The sequence below is a fragment of the Aulonocara sp. 'chitande type north' Nkhata Bay genome, linkage group LG7 (genome assembly GCF_057382095.1).
Source record: "Aulonocara sp. 'chitande type north' Nkhata Bay isolate Kocher_YH1m ecotype deep benthic linkage group LG7, A_spYH_male_GT1.1, whole genome shotgun sequence".
Taxonomy (NCBI): domain Eukaryota; kingdom Metazoa; phylum Chordata; class Actinopteri; order Cichliformes; family Cichlidae; genus Aulonocara; species Aulonocara sp. 'chitande type north' Nkhata Bay.
The window spans coordinates 27,564,385-27,582,060 of NC_141350.1; positions in this window are offsets into that span (position 1 = coordinate 27,564,385).

Here is a 17,676-nt window from a genome sequence, read left to right on the forward strand (position 1 = left end):
ATAAATTGCAGAATTTACGAGGTGCACCTAAAGGCACCATGAAAAGCGAACCCACAATGAGCCGTACATAGTGATGTAGGTGCGCAAATTATTGCGTAAATTTTCAAATGTGGACGGCGGTCTGCAGTTGCCAGTCAAAGCTGTTATGATGAGGTTGCACCCCGGTTTTACAGCATTATGGTAGTAATTACAATCAAACTTATGAGAAAGGAGACCCCTTGAACACAAATCAGCATGAGTACTAATAATGGGAGAAAGCATATCTGCAAAAAAAATTATTTGTAAAGAACTTGTTTTAGCGACCCCAGTCCCATTCACTAACATGGAGGAGTCAGGGTTTATGACCTATACTGCAGCCAGACACCTGGGCGCGACAGAAACGGTTTTGCTTCATTTTGGGAGAGCTGTTAGGTCATCCATGTTTTATACAGTGATTGGTCTTATCACAACAGGTCAATAGTTTCTTCTATTTTAAAAGATCTCCTATGTATTTTGAATCAAAGTGATCCAATTTATTCACAGTCATTTTTCTGAAAACTGTATTAAATATTTTACCTCAAACTAAGTTAATCACTAAGAGAATAGCTGCTATGTTTGCAGTATGGGGTGTTAACATAATTTCTTTGTTTCCAGTATTCCTGCTGGTGAGCTACAGCAGGAATATAGCAATAAAATGTAAGGCTTAATAGAAGTTTTGCATTAGTTAAAACTTTTTGTTTATAAAGATTTGTTTATATTTCTGATTCAGGTACCTGGCAGCTGTTTACAGAAAACACATAAACCCATTCTATAAGCAGTTTTATACTTATTTTATACTTAAGTACTTTACTAGTATTTTACTTGTAATTAATTAATTTTACGGTAATGCCACACTGTAAGTAAAACAATGTAATTTTTACATAAGTGACTGCAAAAAATTGATACCTTGAAAATAAAAAACCCTGTAAGGCGTGGTAATATTATCAGCATCAGAAAATGTATGCACTCCTCTAACAGATGGCAACATTGATGTTATTAGTTGTACAGGTTCTGTGACCATTAAACAGGTAATAAGTTCCATTTAGTTCAAAATCATATACTATATTTTTTGTAATATGACAGTAAAAATAACACAAAGATTGCTCCCATTGGGAGCGTTCCAAAAGTTCATTTTGCTTCGGAAGATTCCTGACTGAGAGATGTGACCCGACTGTATCTGCATGGTGGTAAGAGTTGTTCAGTTCTCCAAATATTTAGGGCAAAAAGGAAGCACTTCAACGCTTCCTTTATTGCTTCCGTTAGCATAGGATACATTGAACCATCGTTTATGAAAAGGGAGGAGAAAATGCCGTCCCAAAATTCATTGTGATGGACCATTTGACCATTCGTGAAACCACTGACACATTCAGTTACAGTGAACATGCAAATGTTCACTGTAACTGAATATTTCATTTCATCCATAACTTCCAATTCATTTTATAGTTTTTAACAACAGTTCTGTATGATGGAGGAAGAATCTGTTTTGAGTCAACGTTACAGGATTTTCTTTGGCTGGGACAATAAAAGGGGGCTGTTTGTAACTTTTTACACACAGTGGGGCAGGACCGAGTGCAGCTGGATCATGGGAAAAGTTCTGCTGCTGTGAGCTTTCACACAATTATGGAAAATCGTTTGGTGTTGCATTGTAATCCAGAAACTCTGTTATCATCTGAGCCATCCAAACCTCCAGAGTTCCTTTAATAGCAGATTCACAGCTCAAAGCAGATTCATTTCACATTTAAAATGTGGCTCCAAGGAAAAGACTTTGTTGGTACACTGATGTGAGCAGATCAGAGCTCCAATCCTGCCAAACATGTGAGCGAGGCTGTAAAGTAGCACTTGAGGAGCTCGACCACACACCCTGCCCTCTCTTAGCAACCACAATTGAAATCTGTAAACACCTCACAAAGCTGCTTTTCTTATATTTCTCAGACCAATTTTCAGGGTTTTTTCTAATCTCCTAATCAGATGTACCAAAGGCTTCCCAAAGACTACAAGCAGCTGAAATTTAACATCAAAAGAATGGCATTGTGAAGAAGGTTTGATTTGTAGTGGCGCTATATTGTTTGACGTGGTGAATGTCTTCTTCAAGCACTTGAAAAGACAAATACAATCGTAGCTTGCATAGAAAAATAAACGCTCTCAAGTGTTATTGCAAAAGATTAATGGCACTACTTCAAGATGGAACAAAGGGAAGCAACACACTGAGGCCTACTGGGAAAGTCTTAGAAGGGATGATCTGGTTGATAACCAGAGCAGGAAGCAGCAAGCTATTTTTACTGCCATGTTTTTTCAACAAAACCCACACTGATGGGGTTTTACCGCCAAGTTCAGAAATTTGACAACATTTTTAGTAAGTACAAGGAATAATTCTTGGGTTCATAGAGATGTGGAGACATTAGAGACCAGATGATGAAAGTTTTGAAGGAACTTGTGCGTCAGCTTGCATTATCTTGCTGAATGAGACTACAGTCCTCAGGGAGTACTGTTTCCAACTTCACTGGCACGACTGAAATTCTGACTATGACTGAAGTAGTGCTCACATAAACACCCGCTGATCTTATAGTGATTCCAACAATCAAGCAGTGCTCTACTATTATATGCCATTTTTTTCTTCTCTCATAGTTTGAGTTTTGTGCTTGTATCTCTAATTTTTGGGGTTTTGTCTCTAATATTGTAGAGTCTTTACCTTAACATATAAAGTGCTTTGAGGAAACTGCTGTTGTGAATTGGTACTATACAAATAAATCCTAATTGAAGTGAAGTGATTTGAAATTAATCAGTTATCCAGTTCAGGGTCATCCTGGGACTGGAGTCTATCTATGGTGTTGAGATGAAATTGTTGAGATGAAAGTAAGTGGATCAATCACGCCTAAGGATAATTACTCTTACACTTTTCAGTCGCTATCCACAGCAGCCAATTAGTTTACTCGGCTTATTTACTTATTACACCCACAATTTCGTTGCTCTAACACACTGGGACGGATCACACACCGGCTCTTTGTCTACTGCAGCAAATTGACACTGAGTATTCGATCAACTTAGCGAACAGACAATTTAGATAATATCCAATATGCACACTTTGATTTAACAGGTGGTGCTTACCTTTATTTTAAAATGACCCGGGTCTCTGTTCGCCTTGCTGATCAAGCCCCCAGACCGCCCAATCTGTCTTCCTTAGCTTCCTATTGGAATCCCGGAGTGAGCCCCCAATTGTTAAATATCAACACTTGAACGAGTTCTTTTGATTCCTCAGAGGCATCTGATGGAAGACAAAACACTGCTCAGTAAACGATTTCATGCTTTACTCTCTTAAACAATTACTTCTAGAAGGGAGATGCGTCCTGCATGACACATTGCCGCGGATCTCAAAATGGTGGTGTACCCCTAACAGTTTTATTACAGACGCTCTCTCATTCTAGTTTGAACAACAGCATCTCAGTAACTTTCCACTAGAAGATGGTCCCCTGTTATCTACTTTTTCCCAGGCAAGCATGAGCGAGAGTCTACAGCAGGGATAAGCAACTCCAGGCCTCGAGTGCCGGTGTCCTGCAGGTTTTAGATATCACCCTGGGTCAGCACACCTGAACCAAATGATTAGTTCATTACCAGGCCTCTGGAGAACTTCATGACATGTTGAGGAGAAAATTTAGCCATTTGAATCAGCTGCGTTGGATCAAGGACACATCTAAAACTTGCAGGACACCGGCACTCGAGGCCTGGAGTTGCCTACCTCTGGTCTACAGCATTCTACCCCCCAAGGACACATGGTCTAATGCCTTTTTTTTTCCCAGGGCCGTCAACTTAATCCTACACTATATGGTTATATGGCATTTTAGTTAATATAAAGCAAATAATTTCATTTCAACAATGGTCGTAGAGCATAAGGCAGGTGCATTCTGCCAGTCCATTAGAAGGCTTAATAACAACCATTGTTAAATAAAATACATTCATAGCTAAATTAAATGTGGTTTAGTAAAATGATGATAAGTTTTTAGCCTTACTGACCACTCAAAACACTTCACACAAAATAATATAATAATAATAATATATATATTTTTAATATATATTTAAATAATCATATAAATATAAAAAATAATATTAGCAATAATTTATATACATTTTATCATTTCATTGTTGTTAACAGAAAGAAAAACAATATTTACTGAAGTTTAATTAAATGTTAATGTACCATTTGTTTTAAATAATATTTTTTATAATTATTTTATGCAGCAATGGCCGCCCCTCCCTCAGCCTGGTTCTTCCAGAGGTTTCTTGCTGTTACTGTTGCTCATACGAGGGGTCATCTGATTGTTGGGGTTTCTCTGTTTTCCTTTTATTGTTGTAGGTACAGTCTAAAGGGCCATGTGGCAACTGCTGTTGTGATTTGGCGCTATATAAATTAAACTGAATTGAACTAAAGCGAATTGAATTGGCTTGAATAACTATATATTAAAGTCTTGTAAAGTTAATATTACTAATGATTTTTCTTTTTACTTATGTGATAGACACAGAGCAGTGTCACCATTTATGTTTGTACTGGTGTTTGTGTACACATAAACACATGGAAAAAGTAACGAGCTCTTTCAGGGGGAGGATGGAAGATGTTTTTATTAATTCTAAAACAACAAAACACCTGCTTATTTGTACTTATAAATTACTATTAAGTCTGAAAGCTAGTGAAAGCCACTCTGAAAACTGGTAATTGTGCTCCTCATGATGCCTTGTTTTAGTTGGTGACCAACTTTAATTAACAAGCGTAACTTGGTGACGTGTTTTTCATCTGCCTTTAGTTAGGCTTTGCTAAGTCTAACAACTGATCACTGTTTTGACAATAGTTATTATATATTTATATCTACGTGTCTCACAATAAGGCAAATCATAATTCTAATTTGGGGAATATAAAAAGCTAAAGGCAACAAAATGTTCTGTCATATTCCCTCGGTCTGAAGCCAGGTTTTTCAATTTAGGGAATGTTTAGTGTGTTTAGTGCCATCTTGTCAGGGCCTTTCTGTGTGGTGTTTGCATTAGGGGTGGCCTATATATATCAAATATACTCCATATATCAGTTTTTCCATTTATGATGGTTAAAATGGCTTTATCTTAACCATCGAGTATAATTTGCCATGGTAATATTAATCTGTCTGCCTGTAATTTACTGAGTTTTTTTTTTCTTCTTCTACATGCTGCAAATGCAACATGAATGACACTGTTGTGGTGGACGGTCATCCATCCTTCCAGTATCATCTTCCTCTTTCCTCACTTTCTATGTGATGAATAACCACTCAAGGTAAATCATAATAACCCTGGAACATCCATACAAAACCTGATTAGACATGCTACTCTTTTCCTAATGAGCTGAAAACTATTGGACGAGTGTGTTTCTGTGTCCGTTGTGTATGTAGTTTGCTCCCTCTGTAACACCTTTGTGCCGTATTTTGCAACCTAGTTTCCAAAAAAGTTGGAATGCTGTGCAGAAAGCAAATAAAAAGAAAATGCAAAGATGTATAACTCCCATAAACACACACAAGCAAAACAGCAACTATGTGTTGCTGCATGTTGGTTTACAATCTAACTATGTGTGAACACTTAAACTATTATGAACAACTCTAATAGATTCTCTTCTCTATAGCAAGACACATAAGCCTTATCAATTTTACAAATTAGATGGCCAAGCTACCCCCAAATATGGCTCATCAAATTGTGATGGTTGAGGCAGAAAAACAGAAACATGACCATTAATTTGGAATTGTGTTTTCATTGAGCAGCCATCCAGCAACAGTGAAGCTGAAGCAAATATCACCCAGTACCACAAGAGGGACCCCTTAGTATTTTCTGATCACCTAGAAAATAATGAGCTTTGTGTACACTTTATATTATATATTATCATCTATAGTTGCTATTTAAAAACAAACAAACACGTAAGAAAAATGCAGAAATAAAATTGCCATAGGGATAACACTGCGCAGGACACTAGCTTAACTGTTTACTGGCTTTAATCCAGCTTTGAAAATTGCTTCTGAAAAAGTAGTCTTTTTAATTTAGCCTTTGAGACACTATTTCATGATTAAAACAAATAATTTTATTATAATAATTCTTTTACACCTCGGTAATAAAGGGGTAATAGTAGGGTAACAACGGGCAAACAAAAATGATCCTTTGTGATCCTATTTGGGGTTTTTCTGTTCTTAATAATTTCATGTGGCTAGCACCTATACCTCACAAGACATGAGAGCTCCAAATGTTTGAAAAAATAAGATGGTTTAAAAAACACAAAAGAAATTTCAACCCTTCAGTGACCTGTAATTTGGAAAATGTTCATAGTATGAAAGTGCACATTCCAAATATTGTTTTTGAAATAATACTTTTATTATACAAGGAAAATTTTATTATAACACCTGTTGGCATGCCTCGCCAAAATGTACCCACCTCAGTGTGTAATCCTGTAACAACTCCATGAAGGCTATCCTTGAGCTGTCAGTGGCATAAGTGCAATACTGCTGTCTAATCACCACAACACATTGAGTTAAACCTTCAAAAACCTTTTCCAACTGTCTGGTAAATACTTTGCGGGGTTTGGACAGCTTGTGCTGGAAGCAGCAGTGGCAAGGCTGCAGCTGAAAGCTGTGGCTGGTCAAAAACAGGAGGTGGGTATTGGATTACGCAGGTAATGAAGCTGATGGAGTCAACATATCTCCTAACTTGGAGATTTTTCATGTTTAAATGTCTTTCTAATTGTGCTTCTTGGAGAGCAAGGGAACTCAATTCAGTTCAATTCAATTTTATTTTATTTATACAGCGCCAAATCACAACAACAGGTGCCTCATGGCACTTTTTATTGTAAGGTGGACCCTAACCAACCACATCTAAGTCTTTGAAGAGCATTTACAATATATTTTGCATAAATTACAGTTAATGACCCCAAATGTGTTATTTCATACCTGTGATCACTTTAATTTAAAATACGTGTATCACTTGTCAGTGCATGTGATTGTTTCTATATGACTATAATATTGATAAGTGCATGTTTGTGTCATGCCTTCCCACCCTCTTTAATCCCTGAAATAGAGTGACGATCATGAAAAACCCTCCACCCTCCTCTACTTGGCCTTATGCCCAATTAATTCCTTTCACCTCAAATTATTATTCACATCATTCACTTCACAATCAAAAGCTGTATCCCCTCTTTCTTCTATTACCTCTCTCAATTATCCCATTCTTTTTCCATAATCATAAGTGCTATTTTCCTAAGAAACACAGAGAAAAATGGATAGAGGCCCCTCCTACATAACCAGCTCCAGTTTGACTTCATCATCTGTTCTCCACACAGTTGGAGAAGAGTTTTGTTAAATATCTTATTACAATTTGATTCACTCTGTTTAAACTCAGGATAAATGTTATATATGTTCACAAGACAACTTTTTAACTTGACAAAATATCATATATCATATCAGATATCATAACATATATTTTATAGTCTCAGTTTTCTATGGAGGCTGAACTGCACTTGTATATACTGTATATAAAGTACATAAATAATGCCAGACTGGGAGTGAGCTCCATCGGAAAAAATGTTGTCTGGAATATAAGAAGTATATGTAGTGATTCAAACTGCAGGGGAATCGGGGACCCGATCCTCAGGAGGGACCAATTTTTGACGCAGCGTGTTTTGGGGTTTGAAGGCCACTTAGAAAAAATGTGTCTCAACTGTTCTGATACTCCTAACACATACGGGATCACTAAGGGTTTTCACTTAGGCAGCAGTTAATCTATTTATAATGTTGAGGAAACCTGCAGTCAGCTGAGACTGAAGAAGTCACTTGGATGAGTAATGAAACATTTCTCCCACTGAAAACGCTACGTCCAGATGAACACAATCAACTTTTTGGGATTTACTTATGATGATTGAGCATGCATCAAGTTTATTAGAAAAGACTGGATACATTTTCATATACAGATGATACCCAGCTTTATTTATATATGAGACTAAACAATGAACACCAATTAAACTACAGTTAAATTGCAGGCATGTCTTAACCTCCTAAGACCTGAACTCTTTCATGGCATTCATTTTTAATTTCTCTTTGCTATTTGGGCTGATTGGGACCTGATGAATGTAAAAACAAATCTTTTTACCTGATGTAGTTTCTGAGAAGAGGATATCAGGCCATGGTAGAGCAAAATTTAGTATTGTGGTCTAGGAAACCCAAAATTTGATGTCCACATACAGTATGTGGACGCCAGGTCCTAGGGGGTTAAAGAGTTAAAAAGCTGGATGACCTCTCATTTTCTGCCTTTAAAGTCAGACAAAACTGAGGTTATCGTAAAATCAAGCCAGATACTTACTCTAGATGGCATTACTTTGCTCTCCAGTAAGACTGTCAGGAATCTTTGAGTTATTTCTGATCAGAATATGCCCTTCAATATTCAATATTAAATATTAAATGTAGGACTACTAAACTCAAAGACATTACGCTTAATCCTATAGTTAAAAACATGATTTATATCTTACATGTCACTCAAAGATATTTAAACGTAAAATCTCCCCTCTCCGTTTTTAGCCCGATTTGGGGCAACAATTATTTTGCCCCGGGTAGGGCGGGCGGTGGTTTTAAAATGTGGGCAGACTCGGGGCTGGGACTGGTGAAGGATGCTTTCGGGGGTGATGGAAGACTTTTAAGTTTTGAACAACTAATCTCTAAATTTAATATTCCCCGAAAGCACTTTTTCAAATACCTACAGTTTAGGAGTTTTATCAGGTCTTATCATAATGATTTTACACATATTCCCCCGCTGTCCACATTAGAGAAAATCCTAACCAAAAACCCCAGTGGTAGAGGGATGATATCTGAATTATATAACTTGATGATGACATCCTCTCCTGATTCATCTGCTGCTAAGCTTGAAGCTTGGAGGTATGACTTACAGGAGGACTTGACAGTGGAACAATGGAGTAGAGCATGTAAGCTAGCCCAAACACAGACAGGGAACACACGTCTAAAATTGCTACAATTTAATTGGTTGATGAGAGTGTACATAACACCAGAAAAACTTAACAAATTTAATATGCAGATTCCTGATATCTGTAATAGATGTGAAGAAGATAAGGGCACATTGCTCCACTGTTTATGGTCATGTCCAAAAATAAAGGAGTTTTGGGAAGAGGTTGGAGCAATGATAAAGGAGATTTTGTCAATTAAACTTGTGATGGATCCCAAACTTTTCCTACTGGGATTATATCCTGTAGGGTGTAACATAGATCATTTTGAAAAAATCTTCATAAACATGGGAATACTACAAGCAAAGAGAGTGATAGCTCTAACGTGGAGGAGTCTTGGCAAACCAAGTATTTCACATTGGTTCAGAGAATTGTCTTTATGTTTACCATTAGAGAAAATTACATATACTCTAAAAGATAAACAAGAAATTTTCCAGAAAATTTGGGGGCGCTACATCCAGTATATTGGGAATAAAGATCTATCTGGTTTACTGTGTGAGACAGGGACAGCCTAGCTATTCCCGGTACAGGACCACAACCATATGCTGCAATCTGAAAATTATTCTTTAAAATCTGTCAGAGGTCTCATGGACTTAAGTGCTTTCATTGAATGTACCTTGTGTTTCGTTTATTGTGTAAATTTGTTTGTGTATGTACTTTATATATGTATATATGTAAAACTTTAATAAACATAATGTTGAAAAAAAAATGTAGGACTACTTTCTTGCATTTGCACAATATCTCTAAAATGAGAAACATCCTGTCTGAAAAACTAGTTAATTACACCAAACCCAGACTACTGCCCTTCATTGTTTTTCAGGCTGTTCTACAAGTTCCTTAAAAAGACTTCAGTTGATCCAGAATTCTGTAGTTACAGTACTGACAGGGACTAGAAAAAGAGACCATATTTCTCTCATATTAGCCCATATCTGTTTTAACTGGCTACTTGCTACCGTTTCTCTTCTCCCCATCTAACTAATGTCCTAAGAAACTCCTCTAACAGACCCAAAAATACAGGTATAAATAATGCACACAAAAATACTATATTATATTATAATATTAGTATTTTTTCTTTCATTATTTATACCTTAAAAGTTTCAAAGTAATTCATTTTAGTCAACAATATTTAAACAACGGCAGTGAAAACTCCATCTCATTTCATGTTTCCTTTCTGTTCACGTCGCCTCTTTAGTTTGAAGTTTTTCCTATAAGTTGTGGAATCCCTGCTAAGCCACGCTGAGCTGACCGATTATTCCTCTCGAGTTCTGCCTCTGCTGCTGCACTTTGAAGTCCCACATTCATTCTTCTGTCCTTTTATTGGTGTCTCTGTCGCTCACTCACAGCTAATACCATAATGATGTAAAAACGCAGAGGAGGAGGGGATTGAAATTAGAGCCCTATCTTTCTCTCTTGTTGTGTTTAATACCTCTTATTCTGAGAGCAGTCAGGACATAAGGGAGCTCTGAATGTGGGATAAGGTCACTCCATCTGCCACTGAGCATAACAGATGAAGGGAAAAGTGGCTCAAGTGAAGGAGTGTAATCCGTGAAAGAGGGCTAATATCAATGAAGTGAGATGTGAGATGAATAATAATAAAAAGAAACGGATTCTTGAGTTTTAATTAGAATGGGCCAAGAAATTCTACACAACCCTCTTCTTTGTTTAGCTTGAAGTTTAACGTGTTGGGAAACCTCAACAAGAGAAGAGCGTGCTGAAAGCAAATGAGAGGCTGTTTACAGATAAATCCATTACCATTTCTCATTAATCAATTAACCCATTCATTGATAAAGAAAAGACTAATTAACTCTTGGTTAAAAGGCCATAAGGGGTTTGTGTCAGGCGAGCAGCTGCAGAGTGGGAGAGTGTTGAGAGGACAGAGCAAAAAAAGCACCTTAAAATATTCATTTTCTTCTATTTTAAAATGCCTCTTTTTTTCTAGGATGGATTGAGATGGCAGTAAAGACTTCTTTTTTTTAAAAGTAGAGACCTGTATAATATTCCTGTCTGTCCTTTTATAGGACATGCTAACTTGTGCATTGCCTCAAGAATGAGCAAATGACAATATAAAAGAGTGACGGCGTAACTCCAGTTCTTCCTATTACAATTTACATTTTTTTTTACAATATTAAAATTTTCCATTTGTGTGGGCTACCATGTTGCACTTTTGGAGCCAGAGTCTGCATAGTAGTGACTTGAGTGTTATGTACTGTATGAAGTGGGCAGGATTGGAGGACCCAGAACGCAGACTCATAGCAGAACTTAACTCAAAAAAGTTTATTGTGTTCATCTGGACGTAGCGTTTTCAGTGGGAGAAATGTTTCATCATCACCCAAGTGACTTCTTCAGTCTCAGCTGACTGCAGGTTTGCCCAATCTTATAAACAGTACATTTTCATAGTGACTGAAACCAGCCCACTGAAGGAACAATGGGCTGTGAGGTCAGTTCCTTGATCATTAATATGCAAATCGTCATGACCATTGATCAACAACCACTGATCAAAGCTCACTGATCGATGGCCATGAGTACCATTCACAGAGAGTTGGGGAAATGCTGCAATCACAGCATTGTAAGATGGCGAAAGGTGTACCCTTAGGCTCCCTCCTCTATTCAGAGACTGTCTTTCCCTTTTCATGTAAGCTGTCATTGCACAACAGAACCAACTTTTTGGGATTTACTTACCTGGATGATTGAGCATGCATCAAGATGCTGGATGTAATAATACAAAGACCAGTGTGAAAGAAAGTAAAATAACAGGCAGAACACACAGTCGGAGAATGAGAGAGATCATAGGACAGAGACGCAGACAGAAAATATGAGAGGGAATCAGGGCAAAGAAGAAACACCTGGGGAACACAGCTGGCAACAATCTAACAGATGAGACAGGTGGAAGCAAAACTGAACATACTGCACACCAGACAGCAGACTATCAAAGTAAAACAGGAAACATGGGGAACGCACAGACACTGAGACGCAAAATAATGAATCCCAGCCAGGGAACAGAGGGAGGAGAGAGTGAGGGACGCGAGGGACGCGAGGCAGAACGAGAGAACAAGGGGTGAGACACAGAGTCCTTGAAAAATCCAAAGTTACTTTAAATAAGTGCTGTCAGCGTTAATCTCTTTAAAATGACATTAATGCCATAACCACATTAACACGGCAACTCTCCATTAGCGAGTTAGCACGACGCTAACCCGTTAATGACCTAACCGCGTTAACGAGTTGACATGGCGCGCTAACTCGCTGACGGAGATCTGCGGCGTTAATGCGGTTATGGCATTAATGTCATTTTAACGAGATTAACGCTGACAGCACTAATTTAAATATCATTATTATCTGGAAATGAAATGTTGTCCATAAAGATTTTAACACTAGACTGCAGATGATTTTAAACTGAAGATCCATTACACTTAGCACTCTCTTGCCTGGTAATATGGAAACTTTAAATAAAACAACAGGTTTCAAACACAACAGCAGAAGGTTTCATAGAAGTGTAATTTGTTCTTTTCATTTAACAACAGGACCCAGAGTCCACATTATTATCAACAGATACCTTCACCCTGGGGGAAAATTGAGTAAGGGAGACCAGGGCAAGTGTGGGACTTTATTTTGATCGGCACACCATGCAGCCAATCACATGCAAAGACTGACTGGAATCAGACATTCCAAGACAGCAAGTGTAGTGGTCCAGGCCATAACTGCATTTCAGTGATATTGGAGACTGCAAAGCTGAGTGCAGGATTTAAAAATTAGGAGCAGAATAAAGTGATTCCTATTTTTATTTTCAGTCACTTTCCATTGTGGGTGACAAAAGATTTCAGACTAGTTCAGGCCTTAAACCTAATGTGTGTTCTCCCTAGTAGTAGGAAATCCATTAAAAATAAGGCTCATATAAAAACACTGAATTAAAAATCGCTTTCTTGAAAAAGAGTAAAGTTACAGTTCTGTACTGAATATTACATAAACTATATGCAAAGTGTCCTTGAATGGCAGAGATGCAGAAATGTGTGCATGTAGCACAGAGGCATGGCTCAGTGTGTCTAAATGAGTCTCACAGACCTGAATGTGCGCTTGAAGCCATTTATAATTCTTAACTTGTTTAAACTGCTGATCACCACACACAAGCACATTCATAGGTTTATTTTCACAAGTTTTACAGCTTTTCTGATAAAAACTGATAAAAACCTCCCTTATGGCCATTCATATTACACCAAGTAATTAGGCAATAAACCTGTTGGGGACGTGGTCGGTATCCTGGTATCCCCTTGGCTTGCTGCCTGCACGTTAAGGATTTTTCTGGTGGATGAAAGGCTTTGTTACTCGTGCCTTCAGGTCAGGGAACAGGTCCTGAGTGTCATTTGTGCAAAGACATGATGATGTGGTGCTTTGCATTTGGGTTTTGTTTTGTTGTTATCTACATTCAGCTCTTCGTATTACTCTAATCATGTTTTTTTGTTTTTTTTGTTAAATACACTTACAAAAACTATTTCCTGTTAACTACATGCTCTGAATGCTGTGTCTTCAATTATTTCATGTAGTGTCTAACAAATGTTCTGTGGTGAATATATTTTCACTTACTGTGTGTATGATGTGAACACATTGTTTGGTTTTGAACACAGGATAACTGATAGTTTGATTTTAAGAAAAGTCTGGGGTTTTCTGAATGTACATTAAGATTTTTGTATTCGTGTTTAAGGTTTTGAGAAAATGGGTGGATGTTTCACAAATTGTTTTAGCAATACAGAAAAACTATAATTGGTCAGTAATTTTAAGCCTGTTTTTTCCCAGGAACCAACTCAACGTACATTTTATATAACAAACCTGTGTTCAAAAAAATCTTAGAAATATGGTATCTAACCAGATTCTTACTCTGGATGGCATTACCTTGGCTTTCAGTAACACTGTGAGGAACCTTCATTTTTGACCAAGACATGTGCTTCAACGCACATATTAAACAAATATGTAAGACTGCGTTCTTCCATTTGCGCAACATCTCTAAAATTAGAAACATCCTGTCTCAGAGCGACGCTGAAAAACTAGTTCATGCATTTATTACTTCCAGGCTGGACGACTGTAATTCATTATTATCAGGATGTCCAAAAACTCCCTGAAAAGCCTTCAGTTGATCCAAAATGCTGCAGCAAGAGTCCTGACAGGGACTAGAAAGAGGGAGCATATTTCTCCTGTTTTGGCTTCCCTTCATTGGCTTCCTGTTAAATCCAGAATTGAATTCAAAATCCTGCTCCTCACATACAAGGTCTTAAATAATCAGGCCCCATCTTATCTTAATGACCTTGTAGTACCATATCACCCTATTAGAGCACTTCGCTCTCGCTCTGCAGGGTTACTTATTGTTCCTAGAGTATTTAAAAGTAGACTGGCAGGCATAGCCTTCAGTTTTCAGGCCCCTCTTCTGTGGAACCAGCTTCCAGTTTGGATTCGGGAGACAGACACTATCTCTACTTTTAAGATTACTTTTTGTTAAATCATATAGTCAGGGCTGGATAAGGTGACCCTGAATCCTCCCTTAGTTATGCTGCAATAGACGTAGGCTGCTGGGGGACTGGAGTTTTTCCTTTTCCTTTTCAGTCACCTTTTTCAATCACCATGTGTTAACAGACCTCTCTGCATTGAATCATACCTGTTATTAACCTCTGTCTCTCTTCCACATCATGTCTTTATCCTGTCTTCCTTCTCTCACCCCAACCAATCGCAGCAGATGGCCGCTCCTCCCTGAGCCTGTAGGTTAGCAGCACTTGCAGTTTTAAATCACTTGATGTTTGCACACACATTCATAGAAATCTTGCATTACAGTGCTTTTCCTAACACATTGCTGATTTGTTTGCAGCAAACGTGGTTCTTTCAGTCTATATTATAGACTTAATATACTTAATAACTGTTATTATTTTTTGTAAATGACAGTGTAATCTTGGCAGCACGGTGGTGCTGTGGTTAGCACTGTTGTCTCACAGCAAGAAGGTCCTCCTGAGTTTTGACTCCACCATCTGGCGGGGGCCTTTCTATGTGGAGTTTGCATGTTCTCCCACGGTACTCTGGCTCCCTCCCACAGTCAAAATGCTTTTAGTTAGTGGGCTTAGGTTAATTTAAAAACTTGATTGGGTAATTTGTGCTCAGTGTCTTTCACCTGGGCCACTTCAGTTGGAGGAGGCCAGGATTGAACCTTCCAAATAGCAGTTGTTTATTTATTATTTATAACTAATTAAAATATTTGAATTATACCATAAAATCTTAGCTTCTTACATCATTTGGCATTGTATATTACTTTAATATTTGAAATGTTAAAAATATTAAATTATGCATTTTTTAACATAACTGTATTCTCAGTGTCCATTACACATTCATTTGTCAGTGCTCTATGTTTGAAAATTCAGACATTTTAAGCTCCAGTCCAGTCACATTATGTGAGCAGATCTCCGACTAGGCCGGATATGACTGGATTAGCTGTTCCCTGCCCTTTGTACACCAGGACACCAGATCAAACCACACATGCGGCTATATATGTGCCTACACAATATGAGGTTATTGTGCATATGCTAAGATGTGCATGTACATGTAGGGAGCAGAAGGGCTGAACAACAACACAGAACAAAAAGAGAGAGGTGGGAAGCTGAGTAGTCACTCAGTCAGCCCCACCTCAGTCCTTCTAGGCTTGGACAGATGGCCAGATCAAAAGAGAAACATGAAGTTAAAATCAAAGGTGGGATTAGTTCTGAGTGAAAGAGGTGGGCATGGGACATTTTAGAAAGAGCCATGGGGGCTTGAGGAGATGATTTTCAGTGCTCAGAAGAGATCTTCTGCTTTGTAACCTGTATTCAAAATACAAAAGTAATTACTTTATTGGATTTTCAACTTGTTTTCTGGAAGGTTTTACTATAATTATCACAACAATACTTTGTATTTAGATGTAAATGTAAGGTTATTTCCAAGAAAATCCAAGCCTACAAATTCAAAGGAAAATCTGTTTGTTGGAATAACCGACTGGGTGATTATTCTAACACAACACATTAACACAGTACACAAACATTATATGGCTGAGATAAAGGAGCTTGGAGTCAGTGGGGTAGTTAGGTTGAACCACTGTGTTGCCCCTCAAATGAAATACCATTTTAATACATGGCAGATCCTGAGATATGCCCAGATGATTTTACTAAATATTTCAAATGAAATGCAATTTTAATATATTTAGTAAAATCATCTGTGCCACTTCACAGAAGGGCAAAAAATTCTGCCTGTTTTGTTGGTGCTATGAACACTATTGCAATAATGAGCCAATGACAGAAAGAAACCAAGGACTTAATGAAATCTTTATTTTTTCACTTATCAAAAGTTATTAAAACATCCCCCTTTCACAAATGAAAGATTTATTTTTGATGATAAGGAAACTCTTGGTGGGATTTCTGTTTAAAAACATAAAAAACATACAAACCTGTAACTAAACTTTTAAAAAAAACAAAAAAAAACCCAAAAACAACTCTTGCCATAGTTTAGTCCAAAATTAATCAGTCAATTTATTTTGTTTTTTTCCCAGGCTCCATCTGAAAAGATTAAGTTCTGTGTCATCAAATATCTCATGTGACGGTGTAATGTTTTCTCATAAAGACAAAAGACATACTAAGAAAAAAGTACGCTGTCTATGACGCTTAAAACTGGGGTGTCAGTGGAAGTCTGTAGTTTTGAAGCTGTTGATTTTCCTTTCTTTTATATAGCTAATAGTAGTGTCTGTCATTTTTACTTGAATAAGTGTTCAAATAATCCGAATTATCCAGGTGACACTGTGGATAATGATCAGAATTTTATCATCTTTTTACAGCCTGTTCATCTGCATTTATAATATAAGTTAAATACATGGAAAGAAGAAATCTCAGATGTGTTCCCTTTCTTTTCAGTAACAACAAAGTGGTTTGAAAGTTTGAAGTTTTTTTGTCATGAATGTAAAGTCTATTAAAGCGTTTATGTTGGCACCAGTTTAGTTCAGCAGGTGAGCAGGCACACATGTGCCACATGGCCAGAAGGTAGCAGCCCGAGTTTGAGTCCGACTTGCAGCCCTTTGCTGCCTCGAGATTTAACCCTCTCAGGCTCAAATTAAACTTTTTGATGTTAATGCACAACCAAGACCTGCAGTGGTACTTCTGAGTAAAGAAAACTCATAAAATATGTATGTGGGGTAATCAGGTTGTTAGTTTTTAACTGTTGCAAATCGGCAACGCCTGCCTCGAGAGGGTTAAATATAAAGCGCAAATATATACTGACCCACTGACTTTACCTAAATCTAAAGTCCTAATCTGCAGTGTCTGGTGGGGTGCCTCCAAATTTTTTTCATAGGGGTGGGGATACAGCAAAAGAGAGGGGGTGTGCCTGATTAATATAACAGGTACTGTGTATTTTCTGACACTGACAAGTTTTTTCTTAGGTCTTTCTTTTTTGAGTCCTTCATATTGTTTCTGTTGTGGTTTTGAATCCCTAACCCAGAGACATCCCTGTGTCTCTCATGGGTGTCTCTGGGTCTTGGTTAATGTTTCTGTGAAGACTCTTTGCATACTGCTGCAAATTTGTCATATAAATGCTTTATATCTGTTCTTAATGTGAGTATTTTACTGTAAATATTAACTGTTTCAGGCCTTTTGTTACAAAATTAATGTCAG